Below are 26312 nucleotides of genomic sequence, written 5' to 3' on the forward strand. Positions count from 1 at the left end.
GAAATCTCTGCAGTCTGATAAGACAACCAGAGCCTGCCCTCTGCTGGCCTTTGAGCTATAGAATCAACTCCGCACCATCCTGAGGTTTTGAAGGAAGATTTCAGTAGAAGAGTTATTTTTATTTTTCATTCCTTCAAACTAAGTATCTCTTCTGGGCTTCCTGATTTTTATTAAAACTCTATCCTTTTAGCTCCTGGCATCTGTGGACAGCATGCCAGGGGCTAAGTTGTGGGTAAGGAGGTAAACAAGATCTAAATAGAAAGGGATTTTCCTTATTCCCTAGTTCCCTTATCTATAACATGATTCACAGAGTCTCAGAGCAGTAAGAAACCTCAGGTCTTTCTAGTGCAGCCCATATATATCAGAACAGGAATTCCCTTTACATTATTTCTGACAAGCTGTCTCTCTGCCTCTTAGATTTCAGAAGAGGCCCTTCTCTGAAATCCAGTTTATCCTGTCAGGGAATTTATCTGATTATAATTTATTAATTTAAAAAATAGGCCATGGTGAGCACAGTCACGAAGAAACTTTTTAAATTTTTTAATTCTTGGGTTTTTTTTTTTTTGCTTTTTTTTGGAGGGAAGAAGGCAGAGCAATTGGGGTTAAGTGACTTGCCCAGTGTCACATGGCTAGTAAGTGTTAAGTGTCTGAGGTCAAGTTTGAACTCAGATCCTCCTGAATCCATTGCTGGTGCTCTACTCACTGCATCTCCTAGCTGCCCCTACTAGGTAACTTTTGTCCTGATTACAGCACATGCCAAACTTGAAGTCCAATGGGGGGCTGGCCAATTATGGTAGATGGCCAACAGACAGATGCTGAGTGACTTTTTAATTCTTCTGGGAGAGGAGTAAATCAAAGAAGACAGAACCTTCACAAATGCACCAGTCTAAGGTAAGCAGACCCTGAGTACCTTTATATATATTTATCAGAAATAAGCCAAACAAAGATGGACACAAAGTTTGACACAATCCCTTTGGTGCCCAGTGGTCACACCTAGGGATTGAACAGTCTCACTTATTTTTCTCTCTATGGATACTTCTTTCCTCTAAGGGAAGGGATCTGTTGTTATCAGCCAGCCATTCCGCCTCTGTTTGAAGATTTTTAATGATGGAAGGAGAAAGGGAGGGAATAGAAGGGAATAAGCATTTTTATATAGCCCCTACTATGTGTCAGGCACTGTACTAATCACTTTACAAATATGATCTCATTTAATCTTCACAACCACACTGCAAAGTACATGCACCATTGACCTCCTTCATTCTTATTCATGTGTTACTCAATGAAGCTGGAGAAAAATTACAAAACTGTGCTCACTGGGTCCGCTGTAAATTTATGTTAGCTAATCTCAGTTGGGCCCTCTGGAACACCTACTCCATAATTAAAAATAATCATTAAACATCATTACTAATTAAAAAATTAAATATAATTTAAAACGCTGAGCATGAATTTTGAAAGTTTTTTTTACCCCAAACTTGTGTGTATTTGTGCTACCTCAAGGTAGTAAGGCAATCATTATAGTCCTTAGTTGATTCACACTCCCTTTTTCCACAGCAGATTTTTCACATCTTATCTCTCATCAAGCCTCTTATATCACCTTCTACCCTCACTCTCTTTGTTGACAACCTCATCTTATTGAGAGTGTTATGGGAGAAATATTTCCTCTTTGAGTACATGTGGTAGATTATTGATGCTTAAATAAAACTATCACAATGCAAAAATGATAGAGGTAAAAGCCTAGGTTTTATTATGTATAAGCATAAATTCAGGATTTAAAAAATCTTGAACCTAAATCAGAGGTTGTGAAAAGTTTTTATAGATAACATTATGTTAGAGAGAAAGAGAAATTATTTTACATGTTGTAATCTCACACATTCGTTTAGTCTATAAAAGCTGAGAAACAAACGACATATTCATGATCCCATCCTTTGTTCAATGTCATAAAAGTTGATTAAACTTAGTTAAACAGAATCACAATCTTATATCTCCCCTAAAGAAACAAACCTAGTTAAACATACTTCATAGGTAAACTAAGTCAGATTACAGATTAAACTACTTATAGAGGATTCATAATGGGCTGATTGAGAGGGAAGATTTACATGCCTACAGAATCCTTCTACAAATAACTAAATCACTTTGGGAAGCTCAGACTCCCTTTTGGCTTCTCACCTGATGAATGTCAGAAAGTCTTTCCTAATACTATCATTCCATGAATCAAGTTTTAACCAAGTGAGGTTAACAGGAAAGAGTCTTCCAAATATCTATGAGAAATGGCATTATAAAGTTGAATGAAGGGAAAAAAACTTGTCATCACAAGGACATTGTTTCTAGGAGCTCTCTCCCCTCTTGATCTCTCATTACTCATATATATTTCCCTACTATCTCCTTCATTCTGGTTTAAGATGAAGATATCAGTCTTCTTGCCAATGTGAACCCAGCTATGTTATCCTTTGATCCCATTCTCTCCAGAAGATTGCTCCCAAATCCTCTCTAATCTTCAATTTCTTCCTATCTACTTGTTGGCTGCTTCCCTGCTGCCTACCAAAATGTCTATTTCTCTCTCATTTTGAAAAAAAAAATTCATTTGGCCTCCCTTTTCCTGCTAGCCACCTCCAGGTCTTGCCTCAGGTTCCCAGATAAATTTCTTTAGAAGGCTCTCTATAGTAGGTTTCCTCTTATTTTCTCCAAAATGCTCTGCAGTCTGACTTTGGATTTCATCATTTATCTGCAACTTCCCTCTCCAAAGTAACAAGTGATCCCTTCGTCAATCTCATTGAGTTTTCTCAGTCTTCATCCTTTTTGGCTTCTGCAGGATTTGACATTGCTGGTCCCCTTCTTTTCCGCATTAATCTCTCATCTGTAGGTTTTCACGGTAGTAATCTTTTCTGACTCTTTTCCTGCCTATCTGACCACTGGTTCTCAGTCTCCCTTATTGGGTCTTCATTTGTGTCACATTTCTTAACTAATGGGTATTCCCCAAAGCTCTGTCATGGACTCTCTTCTGTGTTCATTTGCTTTACTTTATATCTAGCAAGTAATAGAGTATCCGGTCTATCTTACCGGTGGTTCCAAGAAGCTGTAGCAGGTACAGCAGCCACACCCCAGTGAACTGTCTCAGGAGATGGACTAAAACAGTTAGAGGGTAGTAGATAGGTCTCAAACCCATTGGTAAGCTAGGGAAATGTCTACCCCAAGCACAGGAAGACCTCCCCTGGCAGAATGGGCATATGAGAACATTTAATTTTGATAGCCATGAAGGGCAGCTGAAACAGGTCCTGTGGAGCATGGAGAGCTTAGTCAGATATCAGACACTGTGTCCCAGGCCATTGTCAGTTGTCCTGATTATTGTTATTAGACTTGCATGACTCTGGAAAAGACAGTGAAGCTGCTGATTTTTTTTGTGCAATTCTTCCTGGCTTAAATCCAATTGGTGACAAGTCAATCCCCCCATGATGTCATTGGTCCCCTTCCAAGATGAAGAACAAACAAAACAACAACCAAGAAGCACTTAATAAATACTTTTTGATTGACTGATCCACTGCCTCTGAGCCACCTGGCCGCCCCTAAGCAATTGGGGGTAAGTAACTTGCTCAAGGTTACACGGCCAGTTATTTCTGGGTGTGGTGCTGAGTGTCTGAGCCCAGGATTTGATCCCAGGTCATCCTGACACTGGACCCAGTGCTCTTACTCACTGAGCCACCTGGCCACCCCTAAGCAATTGGGGGTGAGTAACTTGCTGAAGGTTATGCAGCCAGTTATTTCTGGGTGTGGTGCTGAGTTCTGAGCCCTGGATTCGATCCCCAGGTCATCCGACACTGGAGCCAGTGCTCTCACTCGCTCAGCCACCTGGCTGCCCCTAAGCATTTGGGGTTGAGTAACTTGCTCAAGGTTACATGGCCAGTTATTTCTGGGTGGGTGCTGAGTGTCAGAGCCCTGGATTCGATCTCCAGGTCATCCCAACATTGGTGCTCTTACTCGCTGTGCTACCTGGCCTCCCCTACTGCTTTTTTTTTTTTTAAGACTGACTTTACCTATCTCATCCAGGCTGAGAGTACAGAGGCCTGATCCCTTAGCTGCTTATGTGAAAGCTCTGACCAGCTCAGTTTCTGACCTGGGCTAGCTCACCCTTCCTTAAACAGCTCAGCAGCCCTCTGATCTCTTGGGCTTATCATATTAATGATGGACTTTTTGGCACACCTAATCATCTTTTGCCCTAGTGTAGCTCAGAATTCCCAAACTCAATGTATTCCCCAGCTTCAGCTTCCACTAAGTAACAGGGATAATGGAAGTGCATCGCAGCACCAAGCATGCTCATCCAACACTTCTAATGAATCTAATTAGGGTAGAAGACAGAAGGTATACAGCCTTTCTGCTTCTGGGCATTATTTTGTAGTGCAGTCTAAGATCACATTACCTTTTTTGGTTCACATATTGAACTGCTGAATCACAATTGACTTGAAATTCTCATATTCTTTTCCTTATGAACTCCATAATAATGATATGGGGCATCTAGGTGGTGTGGTGAATAGAGCTCCAGGTCTATCCAGCCTCAGACACTTACTAGCTGTTTGATCCTGGTCAAATCAATGAATCCTATTTGCCTCAGTTTCCTCATCAGTAAAATGAACTAGAGAAGGAAAGGTAAATCCCTCCAGTATCTTTGCCAAAACAAACTCCAAATGGAATCATGAAGTGTTAGATATGACTGAAACAACTGAACAACAGCAACAAATAATTGCATGTTCACTCCTATATTTTAAAAGTTGAATATTTTTGTCCAGTTGTAGAACTTAACATTTATCCTGTGGTATAATAGAAAGAGATCTGGATTTTTGGAGTCATAGGATCTGGGTTCCAATCCTGGTTGTTCTGTTTACTACCTTAATGACAACCTTGCCTCTTTGGGCCTGAGCAACCTCATTAGTAAAATGGGGACATAGACTACATGGCCTTGAAGGTCAATTCCAGTTCTAAATCTAATATCATCTGATCCCAATAGCTCACATTTTATTTTAATAGATTCACTCTATCAATTGACTATATAATGATTTTTTTCATATCTTGATTCTCTCACCCAATATATCCCAGCTTGGCAACATCTGTAAAACTTATAATCATATTTTCCATTTTATCTTATCCAGAGATAAAAATATTGGAAACTTTCAGATTGTGGAGAGATCCCTGAAACCCATCCCTAGGGACTATATAAATGCAAAGGTCCTTCTGTGGAAATATTCCATCTCCAGGCTTTCCTGTCCTACAGTCTCAGCAATGGGCCAATTACAAGGGGATGGGGAGATGAATGGCATTACTACTTGGAAGGGGCATTTGTGAACATCCCTAAGCCACCAGAGTCCTTGCATACATGATTTCGAAGAGCTGGAGACATGTCTAGGTACTACTATGAGTCAATTACTGTGGAAAGAGAAACAGTGGCTGCAGTAGGTATCTCTTTGTTGTATGTGGTAGAATGAAAGTACTGGGTCAACAGTTGCAGGGCCTTTATATTTTTTAAATGTTCTGGGAAGTGAAAGAGAAAGGTGATGAGTAAAGATGTTAGGTGCTGCAGGTGCAGAGGGATTTGCTAGGCAGCTCCTTCTCCCATCTAGGTATGGTAGTGTAAACATGGAGGGCAGGTCTTATAAGTCTGTTGGCTAGGATCCCCCCCCCTTGTTCCTGTGGTCCTCAGTATATCCAAACTTAGATCAAGCAAGGCTGAAAGGAGGAAAATCCGATTCTGTCTAGGATGTTTTTCCCCACAAATTGAAAGCAGCTGAACTTATCTCTATGTTTGTTTAGAAAGCAGTGTTTCTGGGCTGTAGAGATTATAAGATCTCCTTAGAGGCTGACATCTATCCATTAATCACTACTTCTTGATCCAGAAATTGAACCAGATCCACATCCATCTAAGGGTATCATAATTTAGTCCACTTCTCCCCATATTGTTCACAAAAATAGATTTCCATTTTATTTACAAAGGTATGAGGGGAGATATTGTCAAATGTTCACTCATGCCACTGACCTATATGACCTGGGAAAGTCAGTCAACCATCTTCTGCCTCTATATCCTTGTCTGCAAAATGACAGACTTGGACTAGCGAGCTTTTGGGTCTATTCCAGCTTTAGAGCTATGATCCTAATGAATGTTCAGAAATGCCATCTAAAGCACTCCCCTGACCTGCCAAACCTGTTGTTTGTCCTTCGTTCTCAAAGAGGACCATGACATCAGAAAGGTCATATGATGACTTACAAGTGAATTTGGATTTAAATGAGGGAGGACTGAGCAAAGTCACCAGTCTAACTTTCTCCTCTGGAGTCATCTGGATCCATTGGGGAGACACAAATGAGGACTGCTGGAGATGGCCCCTGACCTGCCAATATCATCACTCTTCAAAAAAGGAAATGAAGTTAGTATGAGTTTATCCTATATTTAATTAAAAAAAAAACTGATTCTTAACAATTCTTTAATTGATTTTGTCAAACATCATTCAGTTGAACTTTCTTCACCTAATTTCTCATGCCAACATTCCATCTGAAATCTGGTTCATTGTCCAGAATTTTCCCTGTTTGTCTCTAATCAGGAAAGATAAGGAGAGATAACTTGTCTTAAGTCTCCTTTCTCTCCCCCTCATTTCTCCTCATACCTTTGTTCCTCCAAACATTGGAAGAGATTACTTCTACCTTCCATAAAATCTTATCATGGTCTTTTTTGTTGTTGTTTAGTTTTGAATTAAATACAGTTACATCTATTACTAGACCATAACGAATTACCTTCAAGGCATCAAAATTGAGAGGAAGCTGATAACAGTTGCACTATTTTAACAATATGAAAACAATTTAACTTTACACTCAGTTGGCAAGAAAAAAAATTAAAATAGGAAACTCTAAAACTTCTTTCTCCTGGACTTCTGGGATACAAGATGGTGGAGTAAGCAGTAAGTCTCTCTCACCCTCCCTTACTGACCTTGAAAAACCCAGAAAATACCGCCCCAGGAAAAATCCTGGAACAGTGGAACCAGAAGAAAGATGGGTACAGCAGTCTTTTAGCTCAGAAGAGTGGGGGGATTAATGGGAAAGGTCTCTCTTGCTGTGGAGAGAACCAGTGCAAGAAGGGAGGTGTTTGAGCAAGCCCTCCCTCAGCAAAACAATGGGAGATCCTAAGGCCCAGGGTGGCACAGCAGACAATCACCAATACCAAGACCACCATGTGCCTTGGCATAGCCAGGGGAACCAGCAGATACTAACACAGAGAACCACCACATGTTCCAGCAGACAGTTATCCACCAGCAACTGAACCTACCCTTAATCTAGCACAGTCCTAGGTGAGGTGACATCCAGTGGTCAGACCACCCCCATCTCCATCCCCCCCAATCCTTGAGCTTCAGTGTAACCCTGGGGAAATATAGAAAACCCCACCTGGCCTAGGCAAGCACCAACCATCACCACCAGCTCCAGGTAATCTACCAGACCCCTACAGCTCCAGCACACAAAGCCAGTAATCAGGCCCCAAGTCCCAAGCACAAGAAGCATGGGGCAGCACCCTCTGTGCCCCAGAAGCAGAGATCAACTTTTAAAAGCCAGTGAAAAGGCAAACACCATGAACAAAAAGCAACAAAGAAAAACAATGACCATAGAGCAGTGTCTTGTTGAAAGGGACGATCAAAACACAAATTCAAGAGAGGACAATATTGTCAATACACCTACGTTCGAAATCTGAAAAGGGAATATGAACTGGTCTCAAGCCCAAAAAGTCTTCTTGGAAGAGCTCAGGGACAATCTTAAAAGTCAAACAAAAGAGGTAGAATAAAAATTGAACAATTCCTTTAAAAAATTGACTAAATGGGAAAAAAAAGCACACTGAAGAAAACAAATCCTTAAAAAGTAGAATTTACCAAATGTAAAAGAAGGCACAAAAACTAACTGAAGAAAAGAATTTATTAAAAATTAGAATTGGGCAAGTGCAAGATAACTCTAAGAAACATCAAGGATCAGTCAAATAAAATCAAAAGAATGAAAAGAAGAGAATGAAATGTAAAATACCTAATTGGAAAAACAACTGACCAAAAATAGATCCAGGAAAGAAAATTTAAGAATTACTAGCCAACCTGAAAGTCATGATTATAAAAAAAGAGCCTGGATAGCATCTTTTCAGAAATCAGCAAGGAAAACTGCCCTGAGATCGTCGAAGCAGAGGGTAAAATAGCCTTCGAAAGAATTCACCAATCACCTCCTTAAAGAGATCCCAATTGAAAACACTAAAGAATATTGTAGCCAAATTCCAGAATTATCAGGTCAAGGTGAAAATACTGCAAATAGCCAGAAAGAAACAATCAAATATTGTGGAACCATAGTCAGGATTATGCAGGGCCTTGCAGCTTCTACATTAAAAGATCAGAGGGCTTAGAATATGATATTCTAAAAGGCAAAGGAGCTTGGAATATAACCAAAGATCAGCTACCCAACAAAATTAAACATAGTCTTTCAGGGGAGGAGATGGACATTCAATGAAATAGTGGAATTCCAGACCTTTCTGATGAAAAGACCAGTGCTAAACAGAAAATTTCATCTTCAAATACAAGACACAAGAGAGGTATAAAAAGGTCAACAGGAAAGCAAAACAAAACAAAAAAAAACCAAATATTATTTAATAAGGGCAAACTATTTACATTCCTGCATGAGAAGATCATACTTACAGCTTTCAAGAAGTATTATATTTATTAAATTTAGAAGGGATATGCATAGACAGAGGGTGTGGTTATAAGCTGACTTTGCTGTGATGATAAAAAACCTAATTAAGTTGTGAAAAGGGATTGTAATGGGAAAAGATGAAAGCAGAACTCAGAAAAAGGTAAATTACATGACATGAAGAGGCACAAATACATATTACATTAGAGAGAATGAAAGGAGGAAGATGAGCATTGTTTAAACCCTACTTTCATTGGATTTGGTTCAAGGAAGGAATAACATACTTAGATAGGTACAGAAATCTAACTTGTCCTACAGCAGTAGGAAGGGAAAGGGAAAAGAAAAGGGAAGGAGTGGATAGAAGGGAGGGCAGACTTAGGGAGGCAGTTGTCAAAAGCAAAGCTTCTTTCTCTTGATGATTATAACCCGAGTAAGCTCCTCTCTGGCTTGGCTCAGTGTTACCTCCTTCAGAAAGTTGTGGTAAGGAAACCCTAATTCTGATACTTACTGGCCATGTGACATCGAGCAAGTGAATTCAACACTCTGACACAATCTCCTCATTTCTAAAGTTGGGACAATATTGGTTGTGCTCTCTACCTCACAGGACTTTGGGGAGGCAAGTGTTTTATTTACCTTCAAGCACAAAAGGAAGTTATTTTTTTAATGATATCACTAATAATATTATATATTTCTCATTTTTTGATGGGAATCAGAAAGCAATAGGTAGTAACAGTAATAGAAAGTAAAAGATAGTAATACACTCTCATGCTATTATTCTTCAATATTTCATGTTATATATACTATGACAAAGGAGGAAAAAATAACTTATTTTGTAGTGCAACATGTATGATTCTGTTCCCTTCCTCTTTGAGCAGTATGGTTGCTGAAAGGGGCAGAAAAACAACATTCCTGCAAGGAAAACTAACCAAACCCACCTGTGAAGAAATGGGCTCTCAGATACAATATAGAGGCGAAGCACAGTCTGAGGACCAGGTAGAGGACAGATGAATGAACCAAGCGCACATCTTTGATGAGAAAGCAATGATTGAGGTAACAATGCGTGAAGAGCATTGTGATTCAGCAACTTGTTTGCATGTGGCTATTTTTAGAGTTTTACAATTGACAACATTATAAATCAAATAATTTGGGTCTATAGGGAGATTTGGTAAATACCATTGAGTTCATATCTGACAGAAAGATGTAATTTTTGAATTTTTCCTTATAAGGTAAAGATGAGTCACTGACCATAGGGAGGCTCTGAGTAGTTGTGTGTGTGTGTGTGTGTGTGTGTGTGTGATGGATCTTTTCTCAGAACATTTTCAAGAGCATAAAGTACACAGGATTACAAAAGAAACCAATTATATTGAAATAGTTATTATAATTTAAAAAATTCATGTATATCAGGTCAAGAACACCTTATACTACACACATTTAAGAACCCCAGCAGGAAGTATAGCTTTGAGAAAAAAACTGTAGGATAATGTTTGAAAGAGATGAAGTAAGAGAGTGAGTTGAGTGCAGGAGGAATAATGACTCCTGGGAGAGAAGGCAGAAGGCTTCTCACTGAGAGGGTCAACTATTCATTTGCTTTGCTAGGCTTTTGCGGATGAGAAGAAATAATTGCTTGCTGATGGACTGGAGAAAATCTGAAACAGTTGTTGCATGCACATTGGCTGAGAGTTGAATTTTGCTCCTATGTGAAGAACTATTCAACCTATTGTTCTGTGTCCTCTTTCTGGTTTGAGAAAGAATAGAGAGAAAACCAGAGACTTTGTATCTCTTTTTCTCTAAGTGGTGCTCTGCTCTAAGAAGAGACTTAGAGCTGCCAGGACAAAGTAGAATGCCTTGCTATTTGCAGATCTGAGGAATCTTGCAGTTCCCTGGTGTCAGAAGTGGATTTTTAAAAGCTAAGAGAAATGACATCACTAACTCTGTTTTGTTCTGTATTTCACGTTGCCTCATTATGTACTATGGACTCAACTTAAAACAAACCAACTTCATTATCTTCTCCATTATCAAGTCCAGCTATTTGGGCTGGATTTGGATTCAGATCTATCCACTATCTATCACTCTATCCACTGCACCACCAACTGTCTACAGACAAAGTTCTTATGGGTATTGAAGGAAAAGTTTGCTCCATTGCCAAGTCCTGGGCCCCCCTCCCCACAACTTACTAGTATAGTTTTGTCATCATACCTAGAGACTAGGTTAGGATCCTTTGTGTAAATTCTGGGCCACATTTAACTGTCATGCTGAGGTGATAAATGTGGAATTGCCAATTTCCCATATGCAGTCTCTTCTGACTTCCCTGGAAGATGCTCCAGGTTACCCCAGAAAAGACCTTGAAGAACTGGTTAATGTCCCTCACTCCATATGGGGCACCCTACAGAGGGTGAGATCAGACTTCTTAAATCTTTCTTCCCAGTTAATATTCAGGTCAAGGCATATTTGCTACTACTGCATAATCAGCAATATTCACTACCCTGAGAGGCCATTGAAGATTTCAACTCACTATGGAATTGTTTAAGAAAAATTGGTATTCTTGTCCTTTGTAAATCTACTTGTAATACTCCTGTGTTTCTTGTTATAAAAGCAAAACAAAACAAAAGAAAAAACCTAAGACAGGATTCGATAGGAAACCTATCTATAGATTCATGTAAGTCTGGGGGCCATTACCAAATATATGATTCCCAAATTTAACTTCCCAATCAAACTAATATTTCTATTAGCATACCCAGTGACTCTAGATATTATACTGTTGTCTATCTTTGTAATGGGGCAGCTAGGTGGTACAGTGGAGATAATAGTGGGCTCAGAGTCAGAAAGATCTGAGTTAAAATCTTGCCTCAAACAATTAATATCTGTATCACCTTGGACAAGTCACTTAACCCCTATTTACCTCAGCTCCTCATCTGTAAAATGAGTACATACTGGAGAAGGAAATAGAAAACCACTCCATTATCTTTGCCAAGAAAGCCCCATGGACCCCATGGAGTTATGCAGAGTCAGACACAACTAACAAAAACAATCTTTATAATGCTTTCTTTCTCCATCCCTATTTATGAAGACAGCCAATACTTTCATTGCTTTAATTTCCAACTGTTGTGGAAAGGAATGATTCAGTACAACTGGACGCGACTACCACAAGAACATGTGGAGTCACCCAATATTTCTCTCAGTACTTGCATTTTGACATTCAGGAGTAGGTCACCTTGCAGTATTCTGTTCTGATACAGTATGTTGATGAATTGTTGCTGGACTTCTGGAATGAGTCCAGTATTAATGATACTATCACTCTCCCTATTGACTTAGTTGAAAAGGACCATAAGGCCTCTTTCTCTAAACTACAATTTGGCAAAGAATTTGTAGAATATTTAGGGTCTACTCTCTGCCAAGGAACCAGATTTCTATCTGAAAATGACTTCCAAAATGCCATGACATAAAACTCAGAAACAAGAAGTGACATTGTTAGGAGCAACAGAATTTTGTAGACCTTGGAAATCTGCTTTTTGAGAGATTGTTAAATCTCTCATTAAACTAACTCAGAAGGATGCTCCTGTGTCTGTTCCTAGAACAGGGCTTCTGAATCTATGTTTTGTCCGCTTAAATGACCTCTGATATTGTCCCCTGGATTTGGAAACTTCCTGATTATCATAGACTTTATTCTGTAACATTAGGAACAGAAAGGAATTGCTCTGCAGTCTTATGTCAGAAATTAAATTTTGCTTAACACCTTATTGCTTATTATTCCTCTCAGCTTGCTCCTGTTGCCTGAGGGGCATTTAGGTGTTAAAGACTTTCACTGTTGAAACATGACAGGTGGAAGAATCTTAAGACATCATTTTGGATCATAAACTCTTTATCCCCGCCCCTCATTCTCTTGCTGCTTCTCAGCAATAGGATTACCACCATTCTTTGCTCAGAGGTTGACACACTATGAACTCTGATTGCTTGCCCCTGAAAATGTTGAGATTTGAGAGATTATCTAGCTTTAATCCTGCTACACTTTTTCCCCTCCCTGATTCTGTAAAACAACCTTGCCATGATAGCTCAGAAACAGGTAATCTCACTTACACTCTTTATGCTGATCTTTTAGATTTATCGTCCTTGACCATTTTGATTTTGTCCTTTATGTTGGTGCATCCTCTCCAACCCTTGAGGGCTTTTGGAAGATGGATTATACTGTGGTCACTAACTATAATGTTCTGCATATTGAACCTCTACTTCCCTTGACCAGTACCCATGGTGCAGAGATTGCTCTCACCAAGATCTGCCAACGGACTTCAGATCAGTTGGTGATATCCATCTATATCCAGCTCTCTCTCTCTCTCTCTCTCTCTCTCTCTCTCTCTCTCTCTCTCTCTCTCTCTCTCTCTCTCTCTCTCTCTCTCTCTCTCTCTCTCTCTCCTCTCTCTCTCTCTCTCTCTTTCCCTATATATATACATATATGTATATATACATGCACATATATATTTCTACATATCTATTTCTCTCTAGATATAGAAATATTTTTCTCACCCTATATAAATATATATATATGTGTGTATATTTGCTTTCACTTAAACTAGACCCCAAAACTATTGTGGAAAGGGGTGATATGTATATGTATATAAACATATATGTATCATATACCCACACACATAAGCACACATATACAGAATGTAGGTATGCCTTTGGGCTTTGTCATGCCACAGGACAGCTCTGGAAGCCACATAGGTTTCTCACTTCTAGTGGACAGAGGTTTGCTCATGTCTCCCTCATCATAACCCTTTTAGATGCCCTTTTACTGTATCTGCCATCTCTGTCATGCACTACTTGGCCCACACTTTAGACACTGACCCCATCACCCCAGGCAACTCCTCAGCTTCTGCAGCAGCTAAAGCTTGTCTGCTTTAACCTCTGTCCCATCTTATGCCATAATACCTACTTTGATCTCAACCACACTCTAAGTGATAGTGTTCATTCTGAAGAAATAAGAGTTTGCAAGAAAGCAAGTGCCTTCTTTGTTGATGACAATATCAATTATCTTCCCAATGCATGCCCAGTGGCTCCTTGCCACATTCTATGAACCTCATTAGAAACATTCCAAACATGCCTCTTATATAAGGTAGTCATCTCTAGATTATGGTTTGCTTTGCCCTGGATGTTTAACAGGAAGCAATGCAGATTGTTGGATTGTGCCACTGGTATGTACAATGTAATTCAACAGGGAAATATCTTGATGATTATTACTTAGCCCCTTTTCTCATCTGCATATTGACTATTCAGTTATGCCAAAGTGTAAGGGATTTTCTCTTCCTATTGATAGTTGAACAACTCACTGGTGGTCAGAGACTTTCCCAACCTGATGGAAAATTCAACTGAAGTGGGCAAATCCCCGTTAAAAGAAGTCATCTTTCCTTTTGCTCTCCCCTCACCTCTCCAGTGACCAGTAATAATAAAAAATATGTGCTTTTACTTAAACTAGACCCCAAAACTATTGTGGAAAGGGGTGATATGTATATGTATAGAAACATATATGTATATATATATACCCACACACATACAGAATGTGGGTATGCCTTTGGGCTTTGTCATGCCACAGGACAGCTCTGGAAGCTTTTAATTTCTAAAATAAACAATTCACTGAAAGGCAATAAGCACCCTACTGAAATTCCAGACTCCTCATCATCCTCAGTCCTTAGTACATGTTGAGTAAATGAATCAATTGCTCAAAACTAGATTGGAAAATTTTGCAAGGATACTAAGCTAAAGTGGGTAGAAGCACTACTGTTGGCTTTGTCTTCTTTAAGCAACACCCCAAGAGGGAAATTAAAAATCTCACCCTTGGAACTATTATTTGGAAAACCTGTGCTGTCCACCATGACCATTTCATCGACTCATACCTGAAGGAGGATGAGGATTTAATACAATATATTCTCTCCTTTGGTCCCAATTATGCTCTTTCTTCAGATAACAATGTTTTACATTAGACAGATACCCTGAATGTCTCTGCCCATAAGACTCAACCAGGACATTGGATCTAGATGGAAAAAAAATGGAAAAAAGGAGCCTCTACAGTCTAAGTGGAATAAACCCTGTCAGGTATGTATGACAACATACACAGTCATTAAAGTGAAGGAGAAAAGAACTCTGGATTCACTCTACTTGAGTAAAGTAGGACCTCAGTCAGAATCCCCTGGAAACAGACAACATATAGGGAACAATGCAAACTACATGACCCAGAAAGTGGAAGGGAAGGGAATAAGCATTTATATAGCACGTACTGTGTGCGAACCATTGGGCTAATGAGTTTACATATATTTCATTTGATCTTCTACATGAAGAGGAAAGAAATTCATCCCTATCTATAAACTCTTTAGAAATTGACTACTTTAGCTAATGGAAGGAGGATGTGGAAGACTTTCTACTGTTTTTCCACCCAGTATCACTGCCTCTTACATAGAGCTTTTAGAATGCAGGGAGATCACTTGGGACACTTAGCTAGTCCCTCTCTGGCAAGATGAGGGAAATTGGGAGGTTTTTATCCCTGAGGTAAATAAGATCATTAAGTTTTTTTATTCTCATGGGATACCTGAAACCCAGATAATATGTTTTTCAGAAACACAGGATCAGGTTTGTTTCCATAATTCCAATAGAATTGGTAAGTCCCTGGAGGAGCTGGGAGAAGAACTCAGAGAAAATCTTAGGATCTGGTGTGGTGATGGGGAGATTTTTCTTGAACCCCTTTTCCTCATGGATAATCCAATATGAAACAAATGCAAGAAACTCTTCACCTATGGGCAGGGTTGATACCAATAGACAAGTATTAGCCTATATCAGTTCAAATTATATCTCCCCTTTATGAAAAAAAAAAGTTCAAAAGTCTCAGTAACCATAGCATTTTTCTTGGAGCTGAGAGAGTAGTCAGGTATATATCTGAAATGTAACACTGGATGGATATAATAATAATTTCTGAATCCAAGAGGGACTCATTCAATCTATTCACCTAGCAATCATGTATATTTAATTTTTTCCTCTACTTGGCTTAATAACATTGAAAATTGGAATGTAAATTTTACTAAATATATTCTAGAATATATAGTATGCTCCTAGGTTTAGTCCCCCAAATAATATCCTGGAAACTGTTATAGGAGTTAATATCCTGACCCTTATCATGACCCCAGGAATATAGTTTATATATGGGAATGGTGCCAATAAAGTCCTTCTAACAGTCTGGAATGGGCTATGCCCTATAGGACATAAGCTTCCTCTTCTCCACATTCAAAAGGAATTTTTTTTCCCACAATGCCACCTACTTAGGCAGTTTTTCCCCACAGGATAAGGAATTCTGTTAATAATCATCTTGCACAACTTGAACCATACCTTTTATTAGATGATAATAGCTCTCTGTTCCTGTATGAATGTTAGTGAGCTGGAAGTAGGTATTCTCAATATTTCTGCAGAATTAGAAAAGGCATTTGATGCCATCTAAGGCCTCCAAGAGGGGCCAGCTAGGTGGCTCAGTGGATAGAATGTGGGTCCTAGAGTCAGAAAGACCTGAATTCCAATTTGGCATCAGGCACTTATTAACTATGTGGCCCTGGGCAAGTCACTTAATACTGTTTGCTTCAGTTTTTTCATCTGTAAAATGAGTTGGAGAAGGAAATGGCAAACCACTCAAGCATCTTTGCCAGGAAAACCCCACGAATTGGACATTACTGAAAAATAACAACAAAGCCTTCAAAAAGAAGTCACAGTAGTAGTGCTACTGAAGAACTGAAAGGCTCTAGATATTCTCACTGACCAGCAAGGAGGTACTTGTGCTTTAATTGGAAAGCAATACTTTTATATTGAGTCTAGTGGAAATATTTCTGAGAGCCTTGGGGAGACTAAAGGGCTGTCAAGTTGCTTCATGCCATAACAGAGAACCACCCAGGTTGGGATCTAGGGGAGTTGTTTAGTAGACATGCTGCCTGGAAAAATTTACTCTTCTATGGCTTAAACACTATAATTACTATTGTGAGCTGCCCTGGGTACATACGTTTCTTCTGTCATGTGCTTCCTTGCCAGATATGGACCTTACTCTTCCCCACACACACTAGATACATTAGCAAAAGAATATAATCTAGATTCATGGGTAATAGTTTATTATTACTGATTTTGTCTTCTATTGAAAAAATGTTATGACTGTTTCCCCTTTAATCTTTGAGGGTTTTTTTTTAAGAGTTAATGAATCATTGGTAAAAAGACCCCATCCATATTCTCCAAAATATTAGTAGCAGTTCATTTTGTGGTAGTAAGGAATTAGAAGCAAAGTATATGCCCATCAACTGAGGAATGGCTAAACAAATTGTGGTCCATTAATGTAATGGTATATTACTATGCTATAAATAATGACAAATAGGATGAATATGGAGAAATATGGAAAACTTTTATGAATTGATACAAAGTGAAGTAGAGCCATAAAAGCAATATACTTTAGCAGAGTAAATGGAAAAAAATAACCATAAAAAATAAAATTTTTTTTAAAAAGTTGCAAAATAACAAAGAACCAACAAGGGCCCAAAGAAGAATGGTGAGAAAATAGCTCATCCTACTCTTTTATAAGGGAGATCTGAAGTATTGCATGTTGTTGTCAGACTTTTTCATTGTATCAAACAGTTTTTCTAAGAATATCTTTCAATCTTCTTACTCAGTTTTCGAAATCTACAGAAAGGTGACTACCTCCTAGCCTTAAGATTGCTATTACAACTATATTACTTACTTTAAATACATTTTTTACATTCAACACAAATTTTAGAATTCCAGTAAACACTTTAATGTGTTCAGTTACAGCCTTTTATTTAAAATCTCTGTTTGACCTCTCTTGCTTGGAAGAGATCAAGGTATTTGTAGGTAATGCTTTTACCTATTGGTTCAATGTGATCCCCTGATTCAAGAACAAAACTTTCAATCCCTATGTTTCCTTTGTGTACATCAAGAATTGGACACTTAATCAGGTCCAAATGTCTTTTTGATATCATTGGAGAAAAATTACATGAGATAAAAAAGCTATTTAATGTGTTTTTTTCAGTAGAGCCATTTAATTTGGTGTCATTCATGTTCATCAAGGTGATTAATAAGATATTTATATTTGATTCTCTCCCTAATTTGGAAGCTAGATAGGTTTATTATTTTAAGTAAATTTCATTTTTTCAATTAATAAGAATTTTCTCTTTATCCCACTTCACAGCACCACCACTGGGGAAAAAAGGAAATAAAAAATCTTTGTGACATATAGTCAAACAAAAGAAGTTCTCACTTTGACCAAACTTTGTTCTGAATATTTAATCCATCGTTTTTCTGTCAGGATGTGGGGAGAATTCTTCATTGATCCTCTGGAATTATTGTTGATCATTGAATTGATCAATTATCTTAAGGACTAAATTATTTTTATGGCATTGTTATAGAATAAATTAAACTTTTGGCTCTGCTCACTTTCCCATGTATCAGTTCATATAAGATGTGGCTCTATTTGGAAGAGATGACCATAGGTTTAAGGGTAGGTAGAATCAGAATTGTCTTAAACTGTATCCCTGGAAAATGTCACATTTTATATATTTTTTCTTGAAATTATTATGTTGGTGCCATGTTTCAAATAGAGGATAATTTTCCTTGTGGACAACATTCCAGCATTCTTAATTTTCTTGGGTCTTATATATTTATATTCAAGGATAAGTGATGTGTGTGGAATTGAGTCAAAGGTTTTGTGGCAATAAACAAAGTCATTATTAATATTACATTTCTGTCAAAGTTATTCAATAATTACTATATCAATAGTAAGTTGCTCTTAACCCTCTTGGAACTTTTGGGCACACTCTTGTTGCTGATCAAATAAATTATTTTCTTTTGTTTATAGATTATTTTTCAGTGTTATAAGCTATAAATTCTTTATATAAAAACAATGTTATCATATAATTGACCTGTGTTTGGAGGGAGGTGCTGTCATTCTCATCTTTTGTTAGCAGATTTAGGATACTTGTTAAAAAAGGTGGGATTAGACTTGAGTCTGAGGAGAATGTGAAAAATACTTAGCTAATAAATCATGGGCCATTGTGAAGCATAAGAGTTAATAACTATGAATCATATCTGGCCCCAGTGTTTTCCAATTTTGCAGAAAAGTTAGAACTTTAGTCGCCTCCCTTGATTTTACTATGCCCTGTCATTTATATTTATAGTATGTAAGCATTCTGTTTCTCACTTGAGTTAACATGTGCTTTCTTGTGTTAGGCTTCTTGTGATCATATGGAGGACTAAAAATGTTCAGATCTTTCTTACTTAGGGGTTCTCCCTTGATTTATTTATCTCTCAAGTTTCTGTGGTAAAACTTTTTGTAAAACAAAAATGATGTTGAACAGTTTCATTTTTCTTTGTAGTGGTTTGATGTTTCAGGGCACCAAGCTTTGACTTTTGTTTTTATTTGCTGATTAAGAGACTCTAGAATTTCTGATGCACTTTTGTTTTCTAGAGTCCTTTCCTTTTCATACTCTTTTGTTGCCTTGAGTTGGGAAAATAACATTCTAGTTGTATATTTAAACATTATTCCAGAGAGATGTAATATAATTTTCTGATAATTTTTCCTACAACTTAAATAGCTCTCTCAAGTGACTTCTGTCATGAGACTTTATGCCTGCTGTTAGAGGGCATTCCTTGATAGTTCCACCTTTCTTCCCTCTGACTCCTATTGTGGCACATATATAGCTGTATGCAAGGCCTAATTTTTGTATACATTCTGGCAAATAGTGCTGGAAAATGTATTCATTCATGATGGTTATGGCAGATATCAGCTTTAAAAAAAATAACAGGCCAGCATCTACATAGTGTATTAAGCTTTGCAAAGCACTTTATTTATGTGTCCCATTTGATCTCCACAACAACTCTATGAGGCAAGGGTTGTCATTATACCTATCCTACAGATAGGAAAACTAAGGCACAGAGAAATTAAATGACTTGCTAGAAAGTGTCTGATGCAGCATTTGAACTCAAGTCTTTTTGACTCCAAGTCCTGTACTCTTTCCCTTACTTCTAAAATAGCTAACATTATAAAGCACCTACTACATTTTATAGATGAAGAAATGGAGAGTGATACAGGTCAAATGATTTGTCCACAATCATATAGCTAGTCAGTTTCTGAGGGTAGATTTGTACTCATGTCTTCCTGACTCCAGACCTGATGATCTATCCACTGAGCTAACTACCAGTCAACCAGCTACAATTCATATTACTCTGTTTTGGTATAATTAATCTGCTAGTTGGATTCATGTCACCAGGCTCCAAAAATAACTTTTTGTGATTCCCAGGTAAATGTGCCCATTTCCTTTCCAAAATCATTTTCAATGCTGTTACAGTCTTGTTTTATTATTAGATATAGCTTCTAGAATTTGTTTTAAGTGAAGATTTTCTGTGACTTCAAAGTCTTCAATATTTTTCCACTTCAGATTTTATTAGCTCCTTGACTTTACCCCTTGCTTTGTCCTGTATAGTTTTATGGATATAATTATTTTTTATGATTCCTCTACACTGGTCATCAGCATGATGTTATGTGACTTGGAGTCTAGGGTAGCATCAACAAATAACAATATGAAGTCCTTGCCCATAACTGGTGAGAGATATTTCCAGTTTTGTTGTGATTTAATACTTGTTCATGAAAATATCAAAATTAATGTTAGCTCTAATTTCTTCTGTATTGATTTCTACAGTATTGATTCTACAATGTAATAAATTTTATGCTGCATTAATTTTATAATTGAGTCTATATCTGCCTAAAACAACTTCTTTATGTCCTTAAGTTGAGCTCAAGAATTCAATTTCCCTCTGAGTTAGTTTAAAGGCATAGTTAAAAGAAAAACTGTTGTTTACCATAACTTATCTTTAAAGTTCTATAAACTAATCTGGTATATTTCCACAAGGTATATTGTCCATCCTTATCTGTTCTTGTGCAATTAAAGAGGGTCTTATTTCCCTAAAAATCCCACTTTGAAATCAGGGAATCTGCTATACCTGGTTCACTAACTATGTCCTCAAGATACAAATGAGTCCCATAAATCAATCAAGCATTGTTTAATCACAGAGGGGGTGATAACTGTCCCCACGTGAGTGCCAGTCTGCTTTCCTGAATGTAACTGATCATGTTGTCCCCACCCCATGAAGCCATCTACTCTCTAACCAACTGCGTTTTCTTCCTCACCTATCCAACTCTTTACTCTGCAAAATTACATGAAGACTAGAGAGCACTACATCAAGACTTTTGGTCATTAGGATATGTCATTGACTGAATTTATTGGTTACTACTAATCTAACTAATAAATTGGTGATGCTCAGACCATTGTCTTTCAGTTTACCTCATTTTCTGTTTTGAGAGGTTCTGGGAAGTTTTTTTTTCTTCTATTATTTCTTTCATTGTAGTGTAAATGGGGTGCTTGGGTGCCTGTGCTTGAACTTCAGTTTGTAAAATCACATCCAGCTTGTAAAATCACATTTCTCCCTAGCCTCAAATCACTGTCTCAGGCAGTTTCTCTCCGGCTCAAGGGCAGCTTGCCCTAGCAAAATACTTATCTCCCTTCCTGCTGTACCTATAGAATTTAGTAGTTTGACCCAGCTGTGTACTGGCTGAAGCAGCTGTATACTGGGTCATAAAGATATTTACTACTCACTGACCTATCATATGTGTCCTAGACTCAGTCATATGTATACCCCCTAGCTCATTATATGCATCCTGAATCCCTCATTATGTATGCCTTAGGCTTGGGATATACTAAACTCCCAATATCCGTCTTATTTTGATGGGCTGCAGCTTGATCAGCCCTGACCACTAGCTGGCTTAGTGAGGTTTCACCTCCATGCAGCCCAGCCTTTGGCTATTTTCTTGTGATTTCTGGGCAATACTGCTGCGCCGTAGGCATTAAAAATTCATGTTCCTTTAAGAACCGAACACTCCTTAACCACTCTGTAATCCTGCTCTGACTCACCTAGTTAACATATTTGGCACAAGTTTTATTATAGAATATCCTATAAAAATTTTAACTGTACGCTCTAAGGCTGCAGGTTCCCTAAGAACTCTTGCCAACTGTAAAGAGTAACAATGAATCTTTGCCACCTTGATTTAGAGAATGCTTGGGTCCATGAATTCATTCCAGATTGCTTTCCAGGGACTCCAGTTATTGGGTTCCTGGACTCCCTGAACTCCTTGACCCTATGCATCAGTGTTAAGGTTTTTTTGTTCTGTTGTGTTCTTCTAGGAGAGCTATGATCCTTAGGTGGTATCCATACATCCCGTCAAATTCAATATGTTTTGCTCATATAGTGAGCATATTTTCTTTTAACATTGTTTTTTTCTTTTGTTTCCCTACTTCTAAGTTGGTCTTCATTCCTATTTATTTGCATTCCTAATCTATTATCTTTTTTTTTGTTTGTTTGGTGAGGCTTGCCATTGCAGATTCAAGTTTTTCTATTCTGTTCATTATTTTTGCTGACAACAATTCTGCTCTAATCATTCTCATTTTTCTATTAAGCCACTCAGGAATAAGTGTGCTATGGTTTCATGTTCTTAAATTCCACAGGGTCCTCTGTCTTACCAAGTATTAGATAATTTTTCTTTATTTTGCAGTATTTATTCATAGATGGTTGAACTTGTTTACTAGAGCTAAATTCCACATTTCCTTCTCTTATTACTGTTTTTCCTGTTAATTTGTCTGTTTATATTTAAGGTCTTTGAGTTTTATTCTTCCTGAAATCTTTGTTACTTTTCCCTCTTATTTTCCTTATCACTCCTTTCCCAGTTCCCTCCTTTCTGAGTGTGGTTTCTTTAGGGGTTGGATCAGTCTCCTCCAATGTAGGACAATTCACGTTTTACTAGCCTAGATCTTTGCCCTAACTGAATTTTGGATGGTCAGAACAGGTACCAGCTGGATGCTGTGTTCTTTCCCTCAGGCTTGGTGGAGTGCTAACCCAGCCCCCCCCCCCCCCCCCCCCACAACATAAACACATTATCCTGTCCTGATGACCTATCCTGCTCCCTTTGTTCATCAGTTCTCTGGTCTGGCAGCAGCAGTTCAGAACCTGTTTTCCTGGGCATTAGCAGTATAGAATTTTGTAGTGTTGGGACTTCCAGATTGCTGCTCCTTGGAAGGATTTTGCTTTTGAAGGACTGTGACCAAGCTGGCAGTTAAGATTGTAGCAAACCTCTACAATCTGGAATCAGAGGCTCTGAAACACTGGAAAGGGGGCCAGATTTGAGTTCAAGAAGATGAGTCTTCCTCATTCCAGACCCTGTCTTCTCTCCACTGCACCACTTAGCTGCCCATTGTTCTCTTTAGTGCACTTTAAAAATATTTTCTAGGGGTATATATGAGAGAGCTATGCTCCTCTTTGATGACATTTTAACTGTTCACTCCCTCTCTTTTTCCTTCTGACTCCCACCCTTTAAAATGCCTATTTTTGTTTTCTAAAGTTTCTATGTGGATCCACTCATCTTGCAAGTTGATAGACCTCATTGGGAAAACATTTTGTGATTAAGAGATAAGCATTTTGCCTTCATTTTTCTTGCTTTACATTCAGCAGATGGTTCCCTTCCAGGTCATGCCCAAATGAAATCTTCATCACATAGCTAAAGTTTGTTTTGGTTTCAGCCTGGTATATTTGCCAAGCCCAAGCCATAAAGAGTTTCTATAAGGAAGGTAGGGGGTAGCTAGGTGGCACAGTGAGTAAAGTGCTGGCCCCCGGAGTCAGGAGGATCCCTGAGTTCGGTTCCAGCCTCAGACACTCAACACCCACACATACCCACACACACAAAACTAGCTGTGTAACCTTGGGCAAGTTACTTAAAAATCCCAATTGCCCTCCAAAAAAAAAAATAAAAAAAGCTCTGATCTGAGGGGCTAAAGACCTTAGCTCTAGCTTTGGGTTTTCCACTTATTTGCTTTGTGTAACCCTGGACAATTAATCTCCACTCAGTTTACTCCTATGTAAAATGAATGGGTTGGACTGTATGATTTCTATGCTATCATATAAGTATCTATTGACTGTGTTGGTTTGCATCTCCAGCCTGTATACCCTCTTCTCATATTCTGTTTCCTCTCAGTCTTCCTCTGCCCCAGTAAAGCCCTGGAATCTGATAAGTTGAACTCGAATTTTTTTGGCCTTGATTCTGATTCTATGAACTGTTGTCTTGTATCCAGGAATGTAGGGAAAAGAATAATGGTGAAATTTGGAGTTTGGAAAACCTAGATTCAAATACTCTTTCAACTACTTTTTAAGCCTTGGGTAAATCTCAGTCTTGGTAGTTCTGTTCACCTAAATGAATGGTTTGGGCTAATGATCTACCATTTTGCATCTAGCTCTAAATCTTCTGTTTGTGATTAATAATTCAGAAAGGTTTTCCTTCTCTCATTTGTTTTTTGGTTCCCTATATGCCTCTATTCCAGGTATTCTTAATCTGGAGCCTGTGAGCTATGTTTTAAAAATAACTATAACTATATTTGATAATGATATTTAAATGTAATTGATTTCCTTTGTAACCATATATTTAATATTATGCACCTAAAAACATTTCTGAAAAGGTATCCAGAGGCTCACCAGACTGTCAGAGGAATCCATGGCACAAATCTGCCTTAGTCTTCTATGGCAGGGGAGGTCTCTCTGGTCACTTCCTCACCTAACTTCAGCAAGAATATGGGGAACATGCAAGTATGGGCCAGCTCCTCCTTAAGCAACTGCAGGCCTTTTGGCTAGGAGTTCCTGAAGGGCAGAGGTCTCTGTTTACCTAACTTATCCCACCACTCTGGGCTCCTCTACTCAGCGAAGTGATGTTTTCAAAATGCCAAAAAATTGGGAGGAAGCCAAGAAATTAAGAGGGGCAGTGTCACCAACAGTTAAATGTGTCAAGAAGGAAGTACAAGTGGGCATGGAGGGTGAGCCAAAGCACTCACCTTTGCAGAAGCAAAGCTGCCAAGAACAGCTTTTAGTAGTTGGAGTGCCCAGGCTGTTGGCTCAGACCAATCCACGGCCCTGAAGGCAGTTCCAGCCTCTCATTCTTCTGTAGAACTCAGCTCAAGTGTCTGCAAACACAGGCTGTTTGCTTACTCTAAGACAATAAAAGCAGAGGTAAAATGTGTGCCAAGTGTCTATGTCTGCCAGTAGCACCCCGGAGAGGCTTCTGATAACTCATGAGGGCTCCATCTAGGCCCCCCTAAATGAGAATCCACCTGCTTTTTATGAAGGATGTTTCTTTGTTCCCTCCCTCTACCCCCAACCTCTCTTCACCTTTCATCCTCAGTCTTCTTGATCTCTGGTCTTCAATGCAGAGGCAGCTGTGAAAGACACTAATGCTTCAATTCAGTGGCTGCCTTATCAGAAATGTTTTTAAATGCATAAAATAAAATATGTAAGTTTACAAAAGAAATCAGTTATATTTAAATCTTACCCAAGTCCCACATTTTTCTAATAAGAATACTGAAGATCAGAGGAGCTATGTGAGATGCCCAGAATTATACAAGCCATCAGGATTGATATCAGGGTTTCATCCCTGGTTCTCTATGATCCTAGTGCCCATTTCTCTGCCCCAGGTTACCCCTCTGTTTAGTTGAAATTTTCTTCAATACTCCTTGTCTAATTGAATTCAGTAGCAGCCCCCCACATACCTCCTTGTTCCAAGATTGATGTTCTTTTTGGGTCTCAGAATCCCTTGGTAAGTCTGGCCCATTTCCTATAAAACAAGTGACTCTTTTAAATGTTCAGATGCAGAACACAGAAGGACTTTAGTCAACTGCTATTAAAACATTACAGCCATTCAACTTTACACTGCTCTCTCTCTTTTTTAAAACATTGTACTATCTTTTTTCATGCCTCTGGTGGCAACAATGTAGGGATTACAAAGAAAAAGCAGAAGCAGCCCTGGAATCATTAGATATCTCACTTGAAGGAACCTTTGAGAGTATTTAGCCCAATCCCCTCATTTTACATTTGGTGACAGTCTCTGAGAAATGAAATGACTTGTCCATCACAGGCAATAGCAGCAAAACCGGGTCTTTCTCACTCTGAATCTGGTTCTTTTCACTATGTCTCTCTATGCCAGGTATTGTTCCCTGGGTCCTGTGAACTCCGTTTAAAAAAATTGATAACTCTATTTCAATATAATTAGTTTCCTTTACAATTAGTTTCCATATATTTTAAGCATTTGAAAATATTTTTGAGAAGGGATCCATAGGTTTTACCAGATTGTCAGAGAGTCCATGTCACAAAACAGTTACCCTCCTCCCCCTTGCTCTGTCATTCATAGAAGAGGTCTTAGTTCCAGCCAGGAATGCCATACTTTCAGCTTATCACAGTGCCTGCTACATGGTAGGTGCCTAATAAATGCTTATTGATTGACTAACTGACTAGTGTCTGTTGACAAGGCAGCTTATAAGAAAAGGAAATAGACTAAAGAGAGAGAGCAATAGATACTGCCAACCCATGCTTGCAACATAGCATACATGTGCTTTTTGCTCCCTGAGCCCCACAGCCCTTACCTAAGGGGCCCTCTTTGGTTCTTATTCTCCATAAGCTGCCAATCCCAGAGGGTCTTTGGGATTCCTCTGTTATGCTGAAAGTTCAGGGTCCAAGAGTGGGCC

At 38.5% G+C, this 26312-nt stretch overlaps 1 protein-coding gene across 2 annotated transcripts in view; it reads left to right on the forward strand.

Annotated features, from left to right (window-relative positions):
- Positions 1-353: 353 nt before the first annotated feature.
- SCGB3A2 (secretoglobin family 3A member 2) overlaps positions 354-26312 on the forward strand; it is a 39472-nt gene continuing 13513 nt past the window's right edge. Inside the window, exons 1-2 of one of the 2 annotated variants that reach the window (XM_069102305.1) lie at positions 354-891; positions 14655-14766. The gene's annotated coding sequence lies outside the window, so the exon portion shown is untranslated. The remainder of the gene's footprint in view (positions 892-14654; positions 14767-26312) is intronic. The other variant, XM_069102306.1, reaches the window with a different exon arrangement.

The sequence above is a fragment of the Petaurus breviceps genome, unplaced genomic scaffold (genome assembly GCF_028583685.1).
Source record: "Petaurus breviceps papuanus isolate PSGF00001 unplaced genomic scaffold, PetGlider_PUasm1.0 551, whole genome shotgun sequence".
Lineage (NCBI taxonomy): Eukaryota > Metazoa > Chordata > Mammalia > Diprotodontia > Petauridae > Petaurus > Petaurus breviceps.